The sequence below is a fragment of the Muntiacus reevesi genome, unplaced genomic scaffold (genome assembly GCF_963930625.1).
Source record: "Muntiacus reevesi unplaced genomic scaffold, mMunRee1.1 SCAFFOLD_85, whole genome shotgun sequence".
Classification (NCBI taxonomy): domain Eukaryota; kingdom Metazoa; phylum Chordata; class Mammalia; order Artiodactyla; family Cervidae; genus Muntiacus; species Muntiacus reevesi.
Window position 1 is genome coordinate 450,159 of NW_027077858.1, and position 21,401 is coordinate 471,559.

General features: G+C 37.7%; 1 long non-coding RNA gene across 1 annotated transcript; it reads right to left on the minus strand.

Annotated features, from left to right (window-relative positions):
• Positions 1-986: 986 nt before the first annotated feature.
• Positions 987-12,292, minus strand: LOC136155192 (uncharacterized). The gene is made up of 4 exons (XR_010660717.1): positions 12,011-12,292; positions 10,042-10,172; positions 3,031-3,129; positions 987-1,082 (listed from the first exon to the last, which is right to left on the minus strand). It is a non-coding gene; the product is annotated as an uncharacterized lncRNA (long non-coding RNA).
• Positions 12,293-21,401: the final 9,109 nt, after the last annotated feature.

Below are 21,401 nucleotides of genomic sequence, written 5' to 3' on the forward strand. Positions count from 1 at the left end.
CAACTCCCATGATCCCTGCTCCTGGGGGAGAGGGTTTCTCCCTGAGAAAAGAGCTGGGTGGCTGATCACCCCAGCAGCTGGGGCCCCAAGGCCTGAAGACAGGCAGTGAAGTGGGAAGGACACTGGGCTGAGGGTCAGGGGGTCTGGCCTCTGGCCCTGGATCCCCCACCCACTACCTGTGAAGCCACAGGCAAGTCTTTTGGCCTCTCTGAACCTCAGTCTCTTCATCTGTAAAATGAAGATGATAATATCTTCTCTTCCTACTTCACAAGGCTGTTCTAAGGATCAAATAACAGATATAACACAGCTCTGCATCCACTGAGTAAAGCGATATGCAAATATAAGAGAATGGCTTGGTCACTCACAGCTGAAGGAACTTACGTAAAGTCACTTTCCTGAGCTTAATCTCAAGAGAAGGAGAACATAATCGCTCAAGTTCTTTCTAGATCAACTATGCTATGACTGTTTAAGTCTACTTTGATTTTCTGTTATTTTCTGGTTGTACTGTAGTGCACACAACATTTCCCTTTGCTAACTTTTTTTCCTAGGGAAATAGAGAAATTAAGCTTTAAACTATGTGAGCGGTGCAGGTGGCTAATATGAATTTCCCACTCTGATTCATAAAGACACCGTCCTAATTAAAAAACTTTTCATTTCAAAAACTTTTACATTTGCTTTGTCACATGCACCATATGGAACATACTTGGATTTTTGTCCTGGTCCATGCCTTGTTCATGGGCTTCTTGCCACTCCCAACAGGTTTCACAGTAAGCTCGTATCTGTTCCAAAAGATGAAGGACTCGGATTTCACGCCTGCCTCTCTTGTCATCAGGCTGTGAGTGAATGATGTTGTGGAGTGCTGCACTGGCCCTGGCCAGAGCCTCTTTACCGCCCCAGGAATTGCTCAACAACACAGAGTCTTTGTCATTGCCGTGTAAAAGCTGGATGAGGAGAGGAAGACATCCAGACTGTCGCATGGATATACAGCTGTCTTGGGAGCTAGACATAGCTAGCAAAGTTCACGACATATCATCCTTATCATGAGTACCAAGCATTGACAACAATGAATACACCATTTCCACCTGTGGGCCAAATGAGTTTAGAAACAAAATTATGACTTTAATAGCCAAAAGCCAACACCAATGAAGTGATGAATGGGATATTAGCTGTAACTCAAACAAAAACAGAAACAAAAACAAAAATCTCTTTCCAGGATGAAGTAATGAGCGTTATTTCAAAATCCATATTGCTATAATCATTATCACCATCTTCTTTATGAGTAAATATTAGTAGTGGTAGTATATAGTCATAAGGAGACAGTAGGTTCTTGCATACCTAAACTGCTATTATCTGGATCAGTGGGTGAAAATCTGTTATCATAATGAAAGACAATCAACTGATTTTTCTCTTTCTCACATCTCCCCCACCCACCACACACACACACACCTACCAACACATACAGAGCAAGAAATGTGGTTTATCTAAAATTCTTTACACAATTAAAAATTTTACTTTTTAAAATCTACAACCATAATCAGTAAAATGTTTTTTAGCAATTACTATTTACTAAGTACTGGTTCTAAGCAATTGCTAACCGTCACCAGATTATAATATTGTTAAAATTATGATATCTCCCTTATACATGTAAAAGTATTTTCTCATAAAGGGATCATATAGGGATGATCCCTGATCATATAGAGATACAAAGTCAATATTCTTATTTAATTTTTTTTAAGCAGCTGGTAAGCATCATTACTCCCTTCCTGTAAATTCCAAGAATTTACTCAGAAGCAGATCAGAAACAGGAAATAGCACCCAGTCATCCTGTCCTGTGATCAACCGCATTTTTTAAAAGCAAGAGCTACTGTGTGAAAGTTGAGGCTATTATAGAAATGCATCATATCTATAAATTAGTGGTTCCAAACCAGGGGCAACTTTAGCCACCTTGAGACTCTTCTGGTAATGTCCTACTATTTGCAAGTGAGCTGTGTGACACAAGCAGGTTACCAGAGTTCTCTGAGGTCCAGCTGTCTCAGCTGCCAAACAGAGTAATTTACCTAATAGGGTTTTCTTTGTGAAGATTAACTAAAGTCACACATGTATACAGGACAGTAGCTGGCATTCAAAAATGTAGTAAGGTCTTAATATTATCATGCAAAAATCGCTCCAAAAGGAAATGGTATTCAAGCTGCCAGTTTTCAAGCAATAGTACTCTTATATATTAAAGGTTTTCTTTACAGTAAAAACTACTCGTGTTGGACAGACTGGGGTGGAATTCTAATTTAATTACCATCTTTTTGGCTTTAGTATTCTCACTTAAAAGAGGGGCAAGAATAACACATTCAAAGGGTTTTGGAAAAGATCAGAGATAGTTTACATACAAGTCTTAGCAGTTACTGGCATATTAGTGATCCCAAGTAGTAACTATTGTGAGTTACTAAAAGGATTAAGTTTTATATTAATAATATCACTGCTACTCTAAAATTCATTTCTTATATCGACATTAGTTATGTAATGCTTTTCCTCAGAGCCATTATATTACTAAAGTAAAGAAAGAGTATGTAGAATATGCTATGAAAACAAGGAAGTATTTAGATGTAATGGAAAATATACCGTTTAAAAAATAGTCCCCGTGCTCCAAATGTAGTGCTTCAAAGGAGGCAGACACAGACTGCATGGGCAGGCGCGAGGGCCCTGGGTCAGAAAACGCTCTGTAAAGAAGGAAAGCCCAAGAAGAGCTCTGCAGGCTGGCGAGGACCCTGAGGGTCACTGTGCAGCAGGGTGGGAAGTGGAGGGCTGCACCACTGCAGCCAGGGCAGCCAGGCAGAAAGTCACGGGGAGGGGAGAGCTCAGGGGGGCGAGCCAGCTGTGGGCTGCACCTCAGGATGCTTGCAGAGACCTGGCTGTCATTTCTTTAAGAGACTGCGATGATGGAAACAAAAGAATACTTAAGCCAAAATTAAAAGAAGCATGAAGAATGTTTTAGTAGAGCACTCAGAGTTCTAGCGACAAGACTCTATAATCCGTTACCTTGGTTCCCAGATGACTGGTCAGCCTTCAAGGAGCTTAATGTGTGCTACTAGAGCTCAAAACACTGGCTGTTTCATGATCTATTCGTGTACTTGACCCCTAGAAATTAAGCAAATTATAGACAGTATAATTTAGATTATAGATAAATATAGCTAGCTTCATGCTAAGATACTCCAAATGAACTGTCTTTAGGGTAAATAGCTAAATATACCATTAAAGTGTGAACATTTATAACTGCTCAAAATGAGTATTTTTATCTATAAACTTGAGTAGAATTTAGAGAAAGACTGAAGGAGGAAAAAAAAAAACTGTTGTAAAAGACAAAGTACAATGTAGAAGAAACCAAACACTGAAGACATTCTAAGAGTAATATTCTTTCCCAAATCAAAAGGCATGAAACCATATTCAGCTAAATATACACTGGCTGGAAGAAAGCCCCATTGAGTGATGAAATGCTTCCCAAGGCCCACTAGACTTCACACTCCAGGATGTCTGGCTCTAGGTGAGTGACCACACCATCGTGGTCATCTGGGTCATGAAGGTCTTTTTTGTGCACTTCTTCTGTGTATTCTTGCCACCTCTTCTTAGCATCTTCTGCTTGTTATGTCCATACCATTTCTGTCCTTTCTTGGTGCAATGCTAGTCTGTAGGAATGTAAGTGAGTAAGACACCCCCACCCTCGCTGCATATGGAGCCTGGACAGGTTGCTCAACATGTAAACACACAGTGCCGTGACGAGTGCAGGTGTGCAGACAGGAGTGGCGGGCACTCAGCTCAGGATTGTAGAGTAAAGGGCTGTCTGACTGTGAACGACAGAGAGGTGTCTCCTTAAAAAAGAGGAGGGTCAGCCACACAGCAGCCCAGATGAGGCAGAGGCCCTAAGCACAGGTCACAAAGAATGTGTACGTGTGTGTGTGCCTGTGAGAGAGAGAGAGAGAGAGAGAGAGAGAGAGAGAGAGAGAGAGAGAGAGAGAGAGAGAGAGAGAGAGAGAGAGAGAGAGACAGAGAAACTGACTCACTTGGAGATTAAGAGCTTCTTCTGATTGCAATAAGGAGGATGGAGTTGAGGGACCAAGACTCAAGATAAAGAGAGCAGGTGGGAGACTTTTAAGGAAATTTTGGCAAAGGGCTGCTTTTGATCTACAGGAGGAAATGAATGACTCCTTATGCTGAAGCAAGCATACTGTCTTTAAGGATATCTAAATACTTTGTTTCTGGTGGTGAGGATGTAACACAACCCGTAAGGAGCCTTGTCTTCTAGAATTCACCACCTTGTGAACTACTCCTGTGGTTAAGTGTAGGCCAGATTTTGTGTAAGGCTTTTAGCGAACAGACTGCTATAGATATGATGAGAAGTCACTTTCAAGATAAGTTTACAAAAACTGTGGCTTCCATCCTGGACACCCTCTCTTGTTCTTCTCTGAGGGATTGCCAGATACTACACTATGAACTGCTCTTTGCAGAGGCCTTGGTGGCAAGAAATGATACCACTGGCCGACAGCCTGGACATCTCAGGCCTGCTAACAGTCATATGGTGAGTTTAGAAGCAGATCCTCCCCTCATCAAATCTTGAAATGACTGTGGCCCCAGCCAACATGGCGACTGCAGCCTATGAGAGACCCTGAACCAGAGGCACTCAGCTAAGCTGCACCAGGATTCCTGACCTACAAAGACAATAAATGGTTGCTGATTTAAGCTGCTAAATTTGTCAGGCAGCAATAGATAACTAACATATTGTTTGAAACAGAAGAGAAACAAGAGGTTACATTACAAAGCAAGGAAAAACCCATGTCTACGATGAAACATGTTCTGACATTCATTTCAGTGTAGACATCAATCACCTTTAAGCTTCAGACTTAGTATCTTTCTATATAGATTCTTGATTTTGGGACACTCTCCACTCTGCTCTCCCAAACTCTCTAGCTAGAAACCTAGATGGATTTATTATAAGGAGATTCCAAGAGAACATTCCCATACCCATACTACCTATAAGCCAGAACTTGAGTCTTGAGAATCTTTCCTGGGCCTTTTTATTATGATTAAGTCTGCACCAACATCCTTCAGAGGGACCAGAGAAGCAGTAACCTGTAAGAAATGGTTATCGTTGTTCGGTCGCTAAGCCAAGTCTGACTCTCTGTGACCCCATGGACTGCAGCATGCCAAGCTGTCCTTCACTATCTCCTGGAGTTTACTCAAACTCATGTCCTTTGAGTTGGTGATGCCATCCAACAATCTCATCCTCCTTTGCCCCCTTCTCCTCTTGTGCTCAATCTTTCCCAGCATCAGGGTCTTTTTCAATGACTTGCCTCTTTGCATCAGGTGGCCAAAGTATTGGAGCTTCCGGATCAGTTCTTCCAATGAATATTCAGGGTTGATTTCATTTACTATTGACTGGTTTGATCTCCCTGTAGTCCATGGGACTCTCAAGAGTCCTCTCCAACACCACAGTTCAAAAGCATCAATTCTTCACTGCTCAGCCTTCTTTACAGTCCAAATCTCTCATCCGTATATGACTACTAGAAAAACCATAGCTTTGACTATATGAACCTTTGTCAGCAAAGTGACGCCTCTGCTTTTTAATATGCTGTCTAGGTTGGTCATAGCTTTTCACCCAAGGAGCAAGTGTCTTTTAATTTCATGGCTGCAGTCACCATTCGCAGTGATTTTGGAACCCAAGAAAATAACATCTGCCACTGTTCCCACTTTTCCCATCGACTTGCCATGAAATGATAAGACAGGATGCCATGATCTTCATTCTTTGAATGTTGAATATTAAGCCAGCCTTTTCACTCTCCTCTTTCACCTTCATCAAGCGGTTCTTTAGTTCCTCTTCACTTTCAGCCATTAGAGTGGTATCATCTGCATATCTGAGGTTGCTGATATTCCTTCCAACAATCCTGATTCCAGCTTGTGAGTCTCCTAGCCTGGCATTTCTCATGATGTACTCTGCATATAAGTTAAATAAGCAGGGTGACAATATACAGCCTTGATGTACTCCTTTCTAGATTTTTAACCAGTCTGTTGTTTCATGTCTGGTTCTAACTGTTGCTTCTGACCTGCATCTCCTTTTCAACACACATTAGAATCAAGCACTTCTCTATCTTCTGGTCCTCCTTTATCCACCTTTCAATATCCACTGCCATCAGAGGCACTCAAATGTGTGCCGAGGGGCCCAAGAAGGACTATGCCTGGCAGTTCAATCAGTACAGCTGGGACACAGTCAATTTCAACTACACTTGCTGGGTACAAATCCCTCTTCTATTATCTACTTGCTCACTTTAGGAAGGGACTCAAAAAACAGTATTTTTCTGAGAAAACAAAACAAAACAAAGTGACTCTAAGAAGTTCACCATAAAGGTAGCAACAGTCTCCAACTCTCTGTGAAACTGTGTAAGAGGGAGAAGAAGCAAAAGAAGCAAGCACCCTCCTCACCTTGCCTTTTTTCATACAGATGGTACACGGAAGTGGCCCAACAGTAGATGAGAAGTTTCTCTTTATTAAAGTACTACAGCTAATTCTACAACCCTTAGTGAATTAATAAAGGTAGACATTAAGTATAAATGCTGTGAATATCACAAAAAGATGTTATGTGCTTTCTGGTGGAAGACCACTATGCTACCTATGAAAGTCTCAGGCATAGAATGAGGGCCTGAGACCAAATCTGATCACATTGCTAGACCCAATACCAATTTACAGGGAATACAGAAGACAGAGAGATAGGTCAAACTTCACCATGCAGATGTTCCTAGCAAAATTCAGACTATGGAAAACTTGAGAAGACAAATAACTTTGGTTATTCAATAAATATACAGCAAAAATCTAAGAGACAAAGAAGAAATCTATAGATTAAAAGAAATTTCAAAGACACACTAACCAATCTCTGTGCATGAACTTTATCTGGCCCTTGTGTCAAATAAATTTAAAAATTATGACATTTACGAAGCAACTGCAAATTTGAAATCTGATGCTACCGAGGAACTACTGTTAGTTTCTTTGGGAGTGTAATAATGGCATAATAGTTATGTATTCTAGGTGTCCTCTGGCTGCAGGACTGCTTTAGCAATTCTGGGCCTTTTGTAGTTCCATAGAAATTTTAGTATTATTTGTTCTAGTTCTGTGAAAAATGTCATAGGCATCTTGACAGGAATTGCATTAAATCTGCAGAGTGCTTTGGGACTTCGGACAATACTACCAAGCTACAGTAATCAAAACAGCATGGCATTTGTACAGAAACATGACAGATAGACACACAGACCAAAAGAACAGGATAGAGAACCCAGAAGTAAACCCACATACCTACAGTCAGTTAATCCTTGACAAAGGAGATAAGAACACACAACGGAGAAGAGACGGTCTTTTCAGCCAGTGACACTAGGAAAGCTGGACAGCTACATGTAAATCAGTGAAGTCAGCACACACCCTCACACCATAAACAAACAAGCCCCCCAAATCCCTCAAATTGTTTTAAAGACATAAGTATAAGACATGATACCATAAAACTTCTGGAAGAAAACATAGGCAAAATAGTCTCATAGTCTCAAATTATAGCAATATTTTCTTAGATCAGTCTCCCAAGGGAAAACAAATAAAAGCAAAAATAAATAAACGGGACCTAGTCAAACTTAAAAGATTTTTTTCCAGTAAAGAAAACTATCAACAAAACAGAAACACAGCCTACAGACTGGGAGAAAATATTTGATTGACAGTCAATATCCAAAATGTACAAACAGCTCATACAACTCAGTATCAAAAAAATAAAAATAAAAAATAAAAGCAACAAAAATCAAAGGATGGACAGAAGACCTAAACAGACATTCCTTCAAAAGGCATACAGATAGCCAACAAATCATGAAAAGATGCTCAACATCACTGATTACTGAGAAATTCAAATTAAAAATGGCCACCATCAAAGCAAAAAGTCTGGAGAGCATGTGGAGAAAAGGAAATCCTTCTACACTGTTAGTGGGAATATAAATTGGTACAGCCACAATGAAAACCGGTATGGAGGTTTCTTAAAAAACTAAAAATAGAGTTACCACATGATCCAGCAATCTCACTCCTGGGCATAAATCCAAAAAAGATGAAAACTCTAATCTGAAAAGATAAATGCACCCAAATGTTCACAGCAACACTATTTATATTAACCAAGACCTGGAAAGAACCCAAGTACCCATCAACAGATGATGGTTTTAAGAAGATACAATGGTTTAAGAAGTCACAAAAAAGAATGAAATACTGCCACTTGCAGCACCATGGATGGAGCTAGAGAATGCCATACTAAGTGAGGGAGTCAGACAAAGACAGACATTATATGAGATCACTTATATGTACAGTCTAAAAAATAATACAAATATATCTACACACAAAACAGAAATAGACTCACAGACACAGAAAACAAACTTACGGTTACCACAGATGACAGAGAAGGACAAATTAAAGGTATGGGATCAACAGATATAAATAATCCAAAAAATATGTATATGTTACTGAATCACTTTGCTGTAGAGCTAAAACTAACACAATAATGTAAATCAACTGTATTTTCAATTTAAAAGAAAGTATTCTTAGACACAGAAAACAAACTTATAGTTATTAAAGGGGAAATGGGAGGAGGGATAAATTAGGAGTATGGGATTAACAGATACATACACTTTGATATATATAAAATAAACAAGGATTTACTTTATAGTATGTGCATGTGTGCATGCTAAGTCGCTTCAGTCACATCCAACTCTTTGTGACCCTATGGACCATAGCCCGCCAGGCTCCTCTGTCCGTGGGATTCTCTAGGCAACAACACTGAAGTGGGTTGCCATGCCCTCGAGATCTACCCAACCCAGGGATCAAACCCGCAGCTCTTTTGTCTCCTGCACTGGCAGGCAAGTTCTTTACCACTAGCACCACCTGGGAAGCCCTAGCGAATTTTATTCAATATCTTGTAATAACCTAAAATGGAAAAGAATTGGAAAAATACAATATAACTGAATCACTTTGCTGTATACCTGAAACTAACAATGTTAGGAATCAACTACATTTCAATTAAAAAAATGTTATATTCTGTAAATACTCAGTGAAGTATTTAATATTTAAGCAAAAAATGATGATGTCTGGGATCTTTTCCAAAAATAAAATCAGAGGACAAAGTATATAGGGTACCTGCAGATTACTCTATTACTCTGTTTGCCTCTGTATATATTTGAAATTTTCCATAATAACAGGCTTAAAAACATATTATTGGCAGTGGAAAAGGTTCTCCTACCATTTCATCTCTTTCCCAGTCTTGTTTGAACTTCATCACTACTTACTGGTTGTCTCACTAGAGATCTGGTTCTAAACATTAAATGGAAAAGCTGAGATCGATTCATAAATGAATTACACATAAAGTTATATACTAAGCAAGTAGGGATCTAGCCCATATAATTTATTTCTAGCTTTCTCTTTTCATTTAACATTCAAGGGAGATTAATCACAGATCAAAAATCCCTCTTTCTAGAAGGGATGTTAGTTATCCCTTCCAACCTACATATATTCATTGCTATTATCTACTATTTATTTATCAGGGACTGTGGGGATATAAAAATGAATAAAACTGGAAAGAATCTTTGTCTTTCTGGAGCTTACAATTTAGTAGGGAGAACAGAAATAACCACATAAATAAATATAAAACTGCAAATGTGGTCTTCAAGGTGAGAAGAACAAGCGAGGACAGCCTGTAATGGGATGTGAACAGTTCAAGCCTCTTGAGAGAAATCACGCTAAAGTTCAGACACACACAGACTGCTGTTAACTGAGTGAAGTGGGATGAGAAGGCACAAGAGGGAATGGGCAGATGGTGTGCAGGCTGCAGCAGAGGAAGCCGTCAAGGGGAAGTCCTGAAGGGCCAGCGTGGCAGGCGTGCTGAGAGCAAAGGGTGACAGACAGCTGGCAAGTTTAGGCAGGAGCCAGGTTATACAGGTCGTAGTAAGGCTTGTCTTTTTCTGAGAATCAATGGATGCCAACAAAGGATTTTACCAAGAGGGTGATTTACTCGTGAAAGATCATTCTGGCAGAGTGGCTGTGGGCAGGAAACCAGGTGAGGTACAATGAACTTCCTTCCCCAAGGGCACTAGGGCAGGAGCTTGATGGATCATATTACTGTGATTCTGAGAAAGTCAAAGAGATTATTTTCAGTTTTGTTAGTGTCAACTGTTTTGTCTCTGGAGCAAATAACAAAAGAAATGAACAAACCCCAAGAGTCTGACAGGTAAAGGGATTTTGGCATAACTGGATCACAGTCTCACAGACTCTTATCTACATTAAGATCTGGAAGTAGCTGTAGCGTCATTAATGTGATTTTGGTTTTTGTCTTGTAAGTTTGTTATGATTTTATCGCACACTAAAGTCTTACATTTTTAAATGAAGCCTATGGTTCTTTTATGGTTTCCTACTCACTTCATGATTATAAAAACTCTATGCTCATTTCCTTAACTTTTAATATTTCTAACAGTTTTCATTTGGGGGACTTCCCTGGTGATTCAGTGATTAAGAATCTGCCTTCTAATGCAGGGGATGCGAGTTTGACCCCTGGTCTGGGAACTAAGATCCCACATACTGCAAGGCAACTAAGTCCGAGGGCCACGACTTCTGGGCCTGCACGGCGTAACAGAAGATCCCGCATGCCGCAGGGAAGAAGATCTCACATGCCACGACTAAGACACAACATAGGTAAATAAGTAAACTGCTTTTTAAAGTTTTCATCTTTGACATTAAATCTAATATATTCAGAGTTAAATTCTGATATAAGAAATGAGATAAGAATTCAATTAAAAAAATAAATATTGAGCTTATTGGCTAGGTGAGGCTTTAAAGGATATAATAATTGAAATATGACCCCAAAGTATTAATAGTGGGTCTTAATCCTAAAGCAAAAAAAAAAGATTTTTGTCAAGAAGACAGAACTTCTTTCTACATATGTGTAGGAACACATGATAATCCCAGAGAACTCCCTAAGTAGTAGACAAAGAACCCAAATGTACTATTGGAATATAATTTTTTTTGCCCTAATTTACCATCTGTAGAGTATTATCCAGTACAATGTGGACCAGTAATATTAAAATGAAGTATATTTTTGTTTAAATGTGGTAAATTTAAATATTTAAATTAAGTATGAGACATTTTAAGCTTTAAATTTTAATGAACTAATAGAACAAATAAATAGTATCATTAAAAGTAATCTATAGGCACTAAAGGAATATTTTATATCAACAGTAAGAAAATTTCCTTAAAATCAACTTAGTTGAAACTGTATTTTAAAAAATCATTCATTTAAAACATAAAATATTGCTTGAAAAAATGTGGAGAATACAGAACACTCCAAAGAAAAATACTCATTAGGATACATTCCAATCAAACTCTAATAGAAAACTGATGGCAGCACAACAAGATAATGTTCTACATTTTAAAAAATTGTCTTCCATAATTTTGCTAAAGATGATAATAGTAAATATGACTAGGGTATTTATTTACTTTTATTTTAATGGGCATTAGAATTGTTTATTTAAATGCTAGGTTTCTATAATCCTGGAATACAACTGAAGATGAAAATATTAACTCTTTATGATTTTTTTAAAAAACACAAAAATATCTTAGAATGCCACAGAGAAAGAGCAAATCTATTCAATGCAAGCAATAATAACTAGGTCAAATCACATATGACCAAAATGCAGCTTAGTATTTATTTTTCAAAGAAACTCCACTCACATTAATCATTTTAGGCTAAAACAGAGACACATACTTTAGAGCTATAAAATATACTTGGAAATTTGAAAGCTTCATAGTTAAATATAATAAAGAAAAATGACATAGCATTTTAGTACTGAATTCTTCTGGAGATATCCATTTAGGAAGGAAACAGGTCATGTGAGAATCATCTCACTCAGTATTTCTTTTAAAATATTTAAATAGTTAACTAGAAAAGAAATTAATAAAATAATCTATTTACCTGACCGCTACCCACAGTTGCCATGTTGATTTCTGCCACTCCTTGACCTTCATTCTGCCGTTCGGCTTCATGTGAGCCAGCTTCATGCTTGCTCTGAGATGACCTCTGTTAATATGGAGTTAACATCAATACATACAAAAACGGTGCATGCTTTCTCAGCCCACAGCTTTCCTTCTTTCTTGCTCTAAAGCTCTGAAGGCCTCAATGACACAGGTTCACAAAAGCACGGAGCTACACTCCATAGCCTCCAGCGGGCTGTCAGCTGCCTGTCTCGGTCACAGCAAAGTGAAGTGTGTCCCTCGAACACTAGGGCTGCACAAGGCAAAGGGTTTTCTGAGACCCACAGAAACACCATCCTCCACCAGCTGTGCTCACATCACTATCGGGGACATAACCCAACTAGAGCAAATAACTGTCTTTTCCGCAAGGTCACATGGTTCTGGTATTTAATAGAGCTGCAAATATAGCAGTTACTATAGCTTATAAATACCTTCTATGTAAGTATATTTATACTTACACACACATATATTTTTATATACATCTGCTAATAAAAGTAATATGAAACCAACAGATAAGCTCTTAGATTCTAATATGAATAAAACCAAAACCTTTTCTAATGTAACCACCATCTGTTAGGTAAAGTGAAAGGGCAAGATTATATCCAGTAAAAGCAGTAATTTCAAGACAGATTATATCTAGTACAAAGCAGTCACTTTGAAAACTATCACCACAGAATCAAAGAAAGAAAATAATCAAGTATCTTTTATAGAAACAATTACCAGTGTGCCTCCTCTAGGAACATTATAGGCAAAATTAAAAATTACACATTAAAAATTGTGACATAATAATGGAAAACTATGTTACAAAATGGCTTCCACTGGAATTTATTTAAACATAAAGCTTTCCTAGACCATTTAAAATGTGACTTTAAAATAATTTACATATACTATTTCCATCAATAAACAAGTGTAAGTTATACATAGGCAAAAGAGAAGTAGTCCCAATAATTCAGAAACAAGAAAAAACAGTACCTTGGGAAAGTGATACCACAAAATTCAACAAAATCATCTAAAGCAGAGAATACAAAGTCAGTGAAGAGAAAAAATGAATCAACGAGCACTAAATCTACAAAGATTTGACACTGACATCACTGAAGATGTCAATATAAAAGTAATTATTGAGTATGTGCTATGTCAGTTACTTGCAATAGGGCTGGAGAACACAGTACTGACAAACCCAGGCATCGTTCAACGCACTCTTCCAGATTTAGTCTAGTCAGGGATGCTATCAAATAATGAAAGAAACAACAGTAAAGTTAAACACTTCGACAAGCACTCTGAAAAAAGAGCACAAGTTGCTTATAAGGATATATAACAGAGGGACATCAGACATTGTGGGAGTCAGGGGAAGTGCTCTCTTAGGAAGTATTGTTTGGACTGAGATCTAAAATATAAACAGGAGTTCTAGGAAACGGGATATGGCAGAGGATGAAGGAAACAGAGACCACATGCAAAAATTTAGGGAAATAGAGACCATATGCAAAGGAGCTGTGATGGGAGAAACGTGGTTTGCTCTAGGATATCAAAGAATTACAGTGTGAAGAGTAGAACAGAGAGATGGTTAAAAAAAGGAACTTAATGATTTTGTTGAATTTTAGTGTGATTCTCAGATGGCACTCATGCCCCCACATAACCAATACTCTAAAGGAAAAAGGTGCATGTATTCTGATCGTTTAAACTCAAATTTTGAATGGTCTAAGAAGATGGGAAACACAAGAGATCAACTTGCAGACTAAATATTAAAGTAAGTGGGAGATGACAGTCCTTTACACCCAGGGAAGCACTGATGCTTGGAGACAGAGGTCAACCTGAAGGACTGCACGACAGACTGGATACAGTGAGTGGAAGAAGAGATCTGGGGTCACAAACTACTCTTCTGTTTCTTAGCTCACACAGCTGAATAATGGTGGTACCATTCATGGAGACAGATAATACTAAAGGAGAAGGAGGATTTGGAGGATGTGGGGGTCACAAGGAGGACTTAGGAGGAGACCATCATTAGTTGTGCTTTGGTTACGTTGGATTTAAAATGCCTTTAAGACAATTCACCCACTTTAAGTGTACAACTCAATGACATTGAATAAACTTACCAAGAATCACTATATTTCAGTTTTAGACCATTTTCATCATTCTAAAAAGATCCTTCATGCTCATTTATAGGTAATCCCCATTCCCACTCACAGCTCCAAGTAACTATGACTCTGCTCTGTAAACTCGTCTTTTCTGTACGTTTATTGTAAATGGAATATACGGACTTACATGTCTAGCTACTTTTACTCAGTATAATGTTTTTGAGGTTCACCTCAGTTATAGTGTGTGTCAACAATTTGTTCCTTTTAATTGCCGAGTAGTATTACATTGTAACGGTATACATTTTATTTATTGATTTACCAGTTGATACACTTTTGCATTTTTCTACTTTTGGGCTACTGTGAATAATACTTCCATGAATATTCAAATTAAAGTCTCTGTGTGGACATATGTGCTCATTTCTCTTAGATAGCTAGAAGTGGAATTGCTGGGTCATATGGTAACTATACCTTTAATACTTTAGATAACTGCCAAACTTTTCCAAGTGGCTGAACCATTTTACATTCCCATCAGCAACATATGACAGCTTCTATTTATCCACATCCGTGCCAATGCTTATTGTTTTCCTCATGATTACAGCCATCCTAGTGAGTATAGAGTGATATAGCATTGTGGTTTTAACTTGACTTCCTTAACATCCAATGATGTCGAGCCTATTTTCATGTGCTTATTAGCCATTCCTATGAATTTTTCTGGTGAAATGTGTATTCAAATCTTTAGCCCATTTGTAAGTTGGGTTGTCTCTTTATTAATGAGTTATAAGAGTACTCTGCATGGGATTTTAAAAACTATTTCTCATTGGCTATTTTCTAGAGACTATTAAATCATGCCACAATTTTCCTTATAGCTCCCATCTTTTGGGGCCCCTCCCCCCCAAATGGTATACATTTGTCAGTAAATAACCTATAGAATACAAAAGAAAGTGGTAGGACTGGTTGCCTCATGTACCCTCTTGGAACTTCTGAGATTTGAATCAAGTGCAATAGTTATATCATCTGAGTTATATCCTGCATCTAGATCTTAAACCAGAATTGTTAGCAGGTAGGGCAAAGATAGTGTTATAAGATGCTTCATGGTGGAGAAATTATTTGGCAGACATCTTTTCTTCTCAGTACTGTATGTGAACTAATTTATGAGTATCTGATCCCGTTTTCTCCATTTTCTAGCTTCTCCTTCTGATAGTAATAAAGAAACAGCAAACAGTAAAATTAAAAACCTTTCTTTCTTAAATAAGACATGATACCTTCTTTTAGTTTATATTCACTGAATAAATGTAACGACTTAAGGCTATGAAAAATATGGCCATTTTTATAACAAAAAGAAACAAGAATAGACTAGGTTATGGTGGTAGACAGTTGGTCCCAAATCCAATGATATAAATGAAATCTTGAACAGATAAAAAAACACAAACAAGCCCCCAACCTGCAATAAACTTATAATTGTACTGATAATGAGAACTATTATTAACAAATGACAATTTTTCTTAGGAATTTCTAGAGGCCAGAATGTTGGTAACGTTTGGAAATGTACTGACAGTGAGTATATTATACCAGGCAAATGATGACCAAAAGAAGCCCCGTGCAGCAATACTAACAGCAAAGAAGGCTATTTAACACACATGAAAGAGTCAATCAAGTAGAAAAAATAAGTGTAAATATTGATTTAGAAATTTAAAAAAAAACAACCCTGTTGATGCAGCCAAACAGTAAAAATCATAATACAAGAAAGATGGTGAATAAAAGCTAACTATAACTAAAGAAGCTAGAAAAACAACAGCAAACACTCAAAGCAGAAAAAATATATATAAAAAGAAAATATAAATGCAGTGCTGCTCAATAAAAAACAAAAGTTGCCTCTCTAAAAACAGTTTTAAAAATAGAGTATAGTAATTTTGATCAAGGGGAAAAAAAAACAAAACACCACAGATAAACTACCCTGGAAACCCAAAGGGGCCATAATAACCAGAATGCCACATACAGCAATGCCAATGACATTGAAAAAGGAGTAAAGAGATAGTTTTGTTTTATTTTGGAAAGAAAAAAACAGTACTGAAGAGTTAATATTGCAAAAAGGACACAGTCTGTATATTACAAATATTTGGTTCATACTGACTTAAAACATCCAGATTAAACTACTTTTAGCAATATGACTATTACACTGAACTTGACTACTTAGCAAGTACGTGTTTCTACATATTTCAAATTCAAATGTACTGAAGCCAAAGCTTCTAAGAGATTTAAAAAGCAAGGCATGCATGACCAGAGTCTTAAAAGACACTGTTTTCAAAATTATACTTTTTGACATTAGAATTAGTTGTCTTCTCTGTGTGTAAATGGGCTTGCACTAAGTTTCTGCCTCCAAACAGAACTGTTCATTATCCGGTCAGATTCTCAGGGCTGGCAGTAAGTGCTGTTGCTGTGGTTTACTTGCCAAGTCATGTCCGACTCTTTTGCAACCCCATGGACGGTAGTCCACCAGGTGTCTCTTTCTACTGGATTTACTAGGGAAGACTACTGGGGTGGGTTGCCATTTCGTTCTCCAGGGAATCTTCCCGACCCAGTGATAGAACCTGCGTCTCCTGGGCTGGCAGGCGGATTCTTTACCATCGAGCTACTTGGGAAGCATGCTGGTGATGAAAGGACACGTCAGATTTGTTTCGCATACAAAAGTTTTCTCTCACTCTAAAAGCTGTGCAGCTACTATAAAAACATTACAAAACTGGCCAAACTAAGAAAACAAGGAGGTATTAGCAGTGGTTACCTGCCTTTTCATATTATTTCTGAAAGACTGTTTGTGCATATTAAAAAATGGGATCAAAGTGTACATACTATTTTGTATCTCATAAACATTTTAAAATATCAACAAGCACTTCATCATGTTTTTAGTAATTATAGTTAGAAAAAAGCACTAGGTTGATATTTCATTCTTTGCATTCTCTTCTTTTTTCCTGTATGATCTGGAATGTGAGTCTCAATCTGGCTGCATATTAGAAACTTTGCATTGGTATATCCCCAAATACTGAGCCAATTTTTCCTAGCAACAATTCTGTATTGTTCAATGAGGACTTTTATTCAACACTTTTTGCTCTTATTGCAGAGAGACAGGTCATCCTGTAGTTGACTTAAGAAGAAATACTTTATTTTCTCTGAGCCTCCCACATGCTATTTTTCCTTATTCAGCAATAGTTCATTTAAGTTCCATGTAGGTTTTCTTTTTATTTACCCATAAACAAAGTGACAAGTGCCCAAATTCAGTGGCTATAAACAGATAGCTGAAGGGATGGTTTTTTATACCCCATCCTTCTGTGTAGTGATCAAAACCAAATTTCAGCTGAAGAGCTGACAAATATGGTTTTAACCCCCTTTTTAATCCTCATTTCCAGAAGTACCTAGTGTAACCAACTCTGGAAACTTTCAGGACTCCACAGTGTAAAATGAGTTGCTTTGTGACCTCCTACTGCTCACTCTGGGGTCAGCTCTCTACCATAATCTAGAAGAATTATTTGTTTATCTGCTTTGCAGTTCTCCAAATTTTATTGTCACCTTCCCTGGTATTTGTGCTTTTTCATTTTACCCTTTTACTGTCATTTTAATGAAGTTTGTAAAGTAAGCACAGATAAATGTATATGATCAACTTTTACTATGGATTACACAAGGAGATAGCTTATTTACAAACTGTTAGTAGCCAAATTATATGTAAACAGATAACTGAAGTAAGGTATCTATTTATGGCTCTATAAGCTTTAATTGCATAAAAGTTATGAAGAAATCATACTAGTATAGATTTTTGAAATCTATACTTAATTTAATGAAAAAGCTTATCAAGTGTCTCAATTCTCTAGAGCATCTATTTCAATGATGCCATGCTAATTATACATATTTTCTTTTCTTAGAACAACCACCTATCATTATAACTACAAACAAAAGAGACAATTCACTAACCTTCGGTTGCTTGGGACTGTAAAAGCTGTCGTATACGAAGTATGTCCTTTTCTATTTGTTGAATTCTGGTTATTCTTCGCTAAAATAAAATAAGTAACCAAGTTAGATCTATTTTTATTAAAAAAAAACATTAGTTTTTAATATTAATTTAACATTAACCATTCTATGGTTACCATTTAAAAGTAGGATTATATCAAATCATTCTTTTTTCTATGCCAAGTCATTCTTATGTGAGAATTAGATACATATACATATACATATTCATATACTGAGGACATCAGTGCATCAGTTCAACTTTTTAACATATCTAACTTTATAAAACAGATCCCTAAATTTAGGAAAACTGTACAAATGCAAGTTATGTATCTACTTGGACCATAAAGAAAGGTGAGGGCTGAAGAACTGATGCTTCTGAACTGTGGTGTTGGAGAAGACTCTTGAGAGTCCAGTGGACCGCAAGGAGATCCAACCAGCCCATCCTAAAGTCCTGAATATTCACTGGAAGGACTAATGCTGAAACTGAAGCTCCAATACTGTGGCCACCTGATGCGAAGAGCCAACTCACTGGAAAAGATCTTGATGCTGAGAAACATTGAAGGCAGAAGGAGAAGGGGACAACAGAGGATAAGATGGTTAGATGGTATCATGGATTTCAATGGACATGAGTTTGAGCAAACTCAGGGAGACAGTGAAGGACAGGAAAGCCTGGCAATGCTGCAGTTCACAGAGTAGCAAAGACCTGGACATGACTGAGCAACTGAACAACACATGATACATAACAGTGTGAAACTGGTATATAAAAGCTGTTCTCAAAAACTTTCAAAAAGAAAATTACATCTGAATTTAAACTTTTATATTAATTCAGATGTCAGTACAGTATAATGAGTTTATGTAAAGTATGGCATCCTGTAAAGAGAAAGAGCATCTGCTTTTTTTAAGAAGCACCAGTACGTAAACAATAAGAACAATCTTCCCTAAAGTTATTCCTATTACAGGTCAGCAGTACCTTTCAGAGTTAGCTTTCCCAAATACTTCAGCTAAACATTACTCCAAACACTAAAGATCACAATGATGGTAGGAGTTATTGCTTCCCCCATATACTGAGATCTTCAAGTGAACACAAAGCAGTAACTACAGATCAAACAATGTGGAAGTGAAAAATGTGGGAAATGTTTTAAAAATAAGTACTGCCAATATTTTATCATCAACTGCCAGAATTCCATAGTTGACACTGTAACATTGGTATAAGAAACTGTATTGTAAGAGTAATTGTTTCAATGAGGAAAAAGTGTCAGAAAATAGACGGAGTGATTTGCAAACTTTTTATGATTATGCACCCATCAATGAAAGATTTTTGAGCATGTATACTTCAATAGATAATTAAAGTATTATAACGAATAGCTTTAAGTATATACAGCTAAAAAGCTTACATACAAAACTTACCCTTGAATCATACATAGTTTTGTTTAAATACAATGTCCTTATGATTTTATTGCCATAGTAGGAATCATTATTGTTGCTGTTTTTTGGAAAAGTTCAAAACAGATGTGCTCACCAAAAAAGAAACCTTCCTCTCTCAGTCCCTCAGTTGTATCACTACAACTATGCTAATTCTCTATCACAATTCTGAAAATAGTGAACTTAAGGTAAATAATCACACTCCTCTCTCACGCTAGTAAAGTAATGCTCAAAATTCTCCAAGCCAGGCTTCAGTAATACATAAACTGTGAACTTCCAGATGTTCCAGCTGGTTTTAGAAAAGGCAGAGGAACCAGAGATCAACCTGCCAACATCTGCTGGAACATCGAGAAAGCAAGAGAGTTCCAGAAAAACATCTATTTCTGCTTTATTGACTATGCCAAAGCCTCTGACCGTGTGGATCACAAAAAACTGTGGAAAATTCTGAAACAGATGGTCACACCAGGCCACCTGACCCACCTCTTGAGAAACCTATATGTAGGTCAGGAAACAACAGTTAGAACTGAACATGGAACAACAGACTGGCTCCAAATAGGAAAAGGAGTACATCAAGGCTGTATATTGTCACTGTGCTTATTTAACTTATATGAAGAGTACATCATGAGAAATGCTGGGCTTGAAGAATCACAAGCGGGAATCCAGACTGCTGGGAGAAATATCAATAACCTCAGACACGGAGATGACACCACCCTTACGGCAGAAAGTGAAGAACTAAAGAGCCTCTTGATGAAAGTGGAAGAGGAGAGTGAAAAAGTTGGCTTAAAGCTCAACATTCAGAAAACTAAGATCATGGCATCTGGTCCCATTACTTCATGGCAAATAGATGGGGAAACAGTGAAAACAGTGGCTGACTTTATTTTCCTGGGCTCCAAAATCACTGCAGATGGTGACTGCAGCCATGAAATTAAAAGACGCTCACTCCTTGGAAGGAAAGTTATGACCAACCTAGATAGCATATTAAAAAGCAGAGACATTACTTTGTCAACAAAGGTCCGTCTAGTCAAGCTTATGGTTTTTCCAGTGGTCGTGTATGGATGTGAGAGTTGAACTGTGAAGAAAGCTGAGCACCGAAGAATTGATGCTTTTGAACTGTGGTACTGGAGCAGACTCGAGAGTCCCTTGGACTGCAAGGAGATCCAACCAGTCCATCCTAAAGGAGATCAGTCCTGAATATTCATTGAAGGACTGATGCTGAAGCTGAAACTCCAATACTTTTGCCACCTCATGCGAAGAGTTGACTCACTGGAAAAGACCCTGATGTTGGGAGGAATTGGGGGCAGGAGGAGAAGGGGATGACAGAGGATGAGATGGCTGGATGGCATCACCGACTCGCTGGACATGAATGTGGGTAAACTCCGGGAGCTGGTGATGGACAGGAAGGCCTGGTGATCTGTGATTCATGGGGTCACAAAGAGTTGGACATGACTGAGCGACTGAACTGAACTGAAGGTAAATAATATTTTCTATTTAAGACATTTTACCATGTCCAATTTTCACCATGAAAACATGCTGAAGAAGAAATACTTTTAGTAGCTCTCTAAAGATTCTGCAGAGATGAGTGATTACTTCTACATCAGACACCAAATACATCCTGGCATTACAGAAACAACAAAACTATCTACACTTATTAGTTTCATAATATTTCATTGTTTTCCTCTCTCTATATAACCAGCTCCCCGTCACCAATAAAGTCCCAAGTCAAAATTTTTAATATTTAGAGGGTGAAAACAGGAAAATATACCTAACATTCCTCTTCACAGAACTGTATTTCTGTATTGCTATTAGGTCACTAGACCCTGTAATCAAGTCTGCACCTTGATG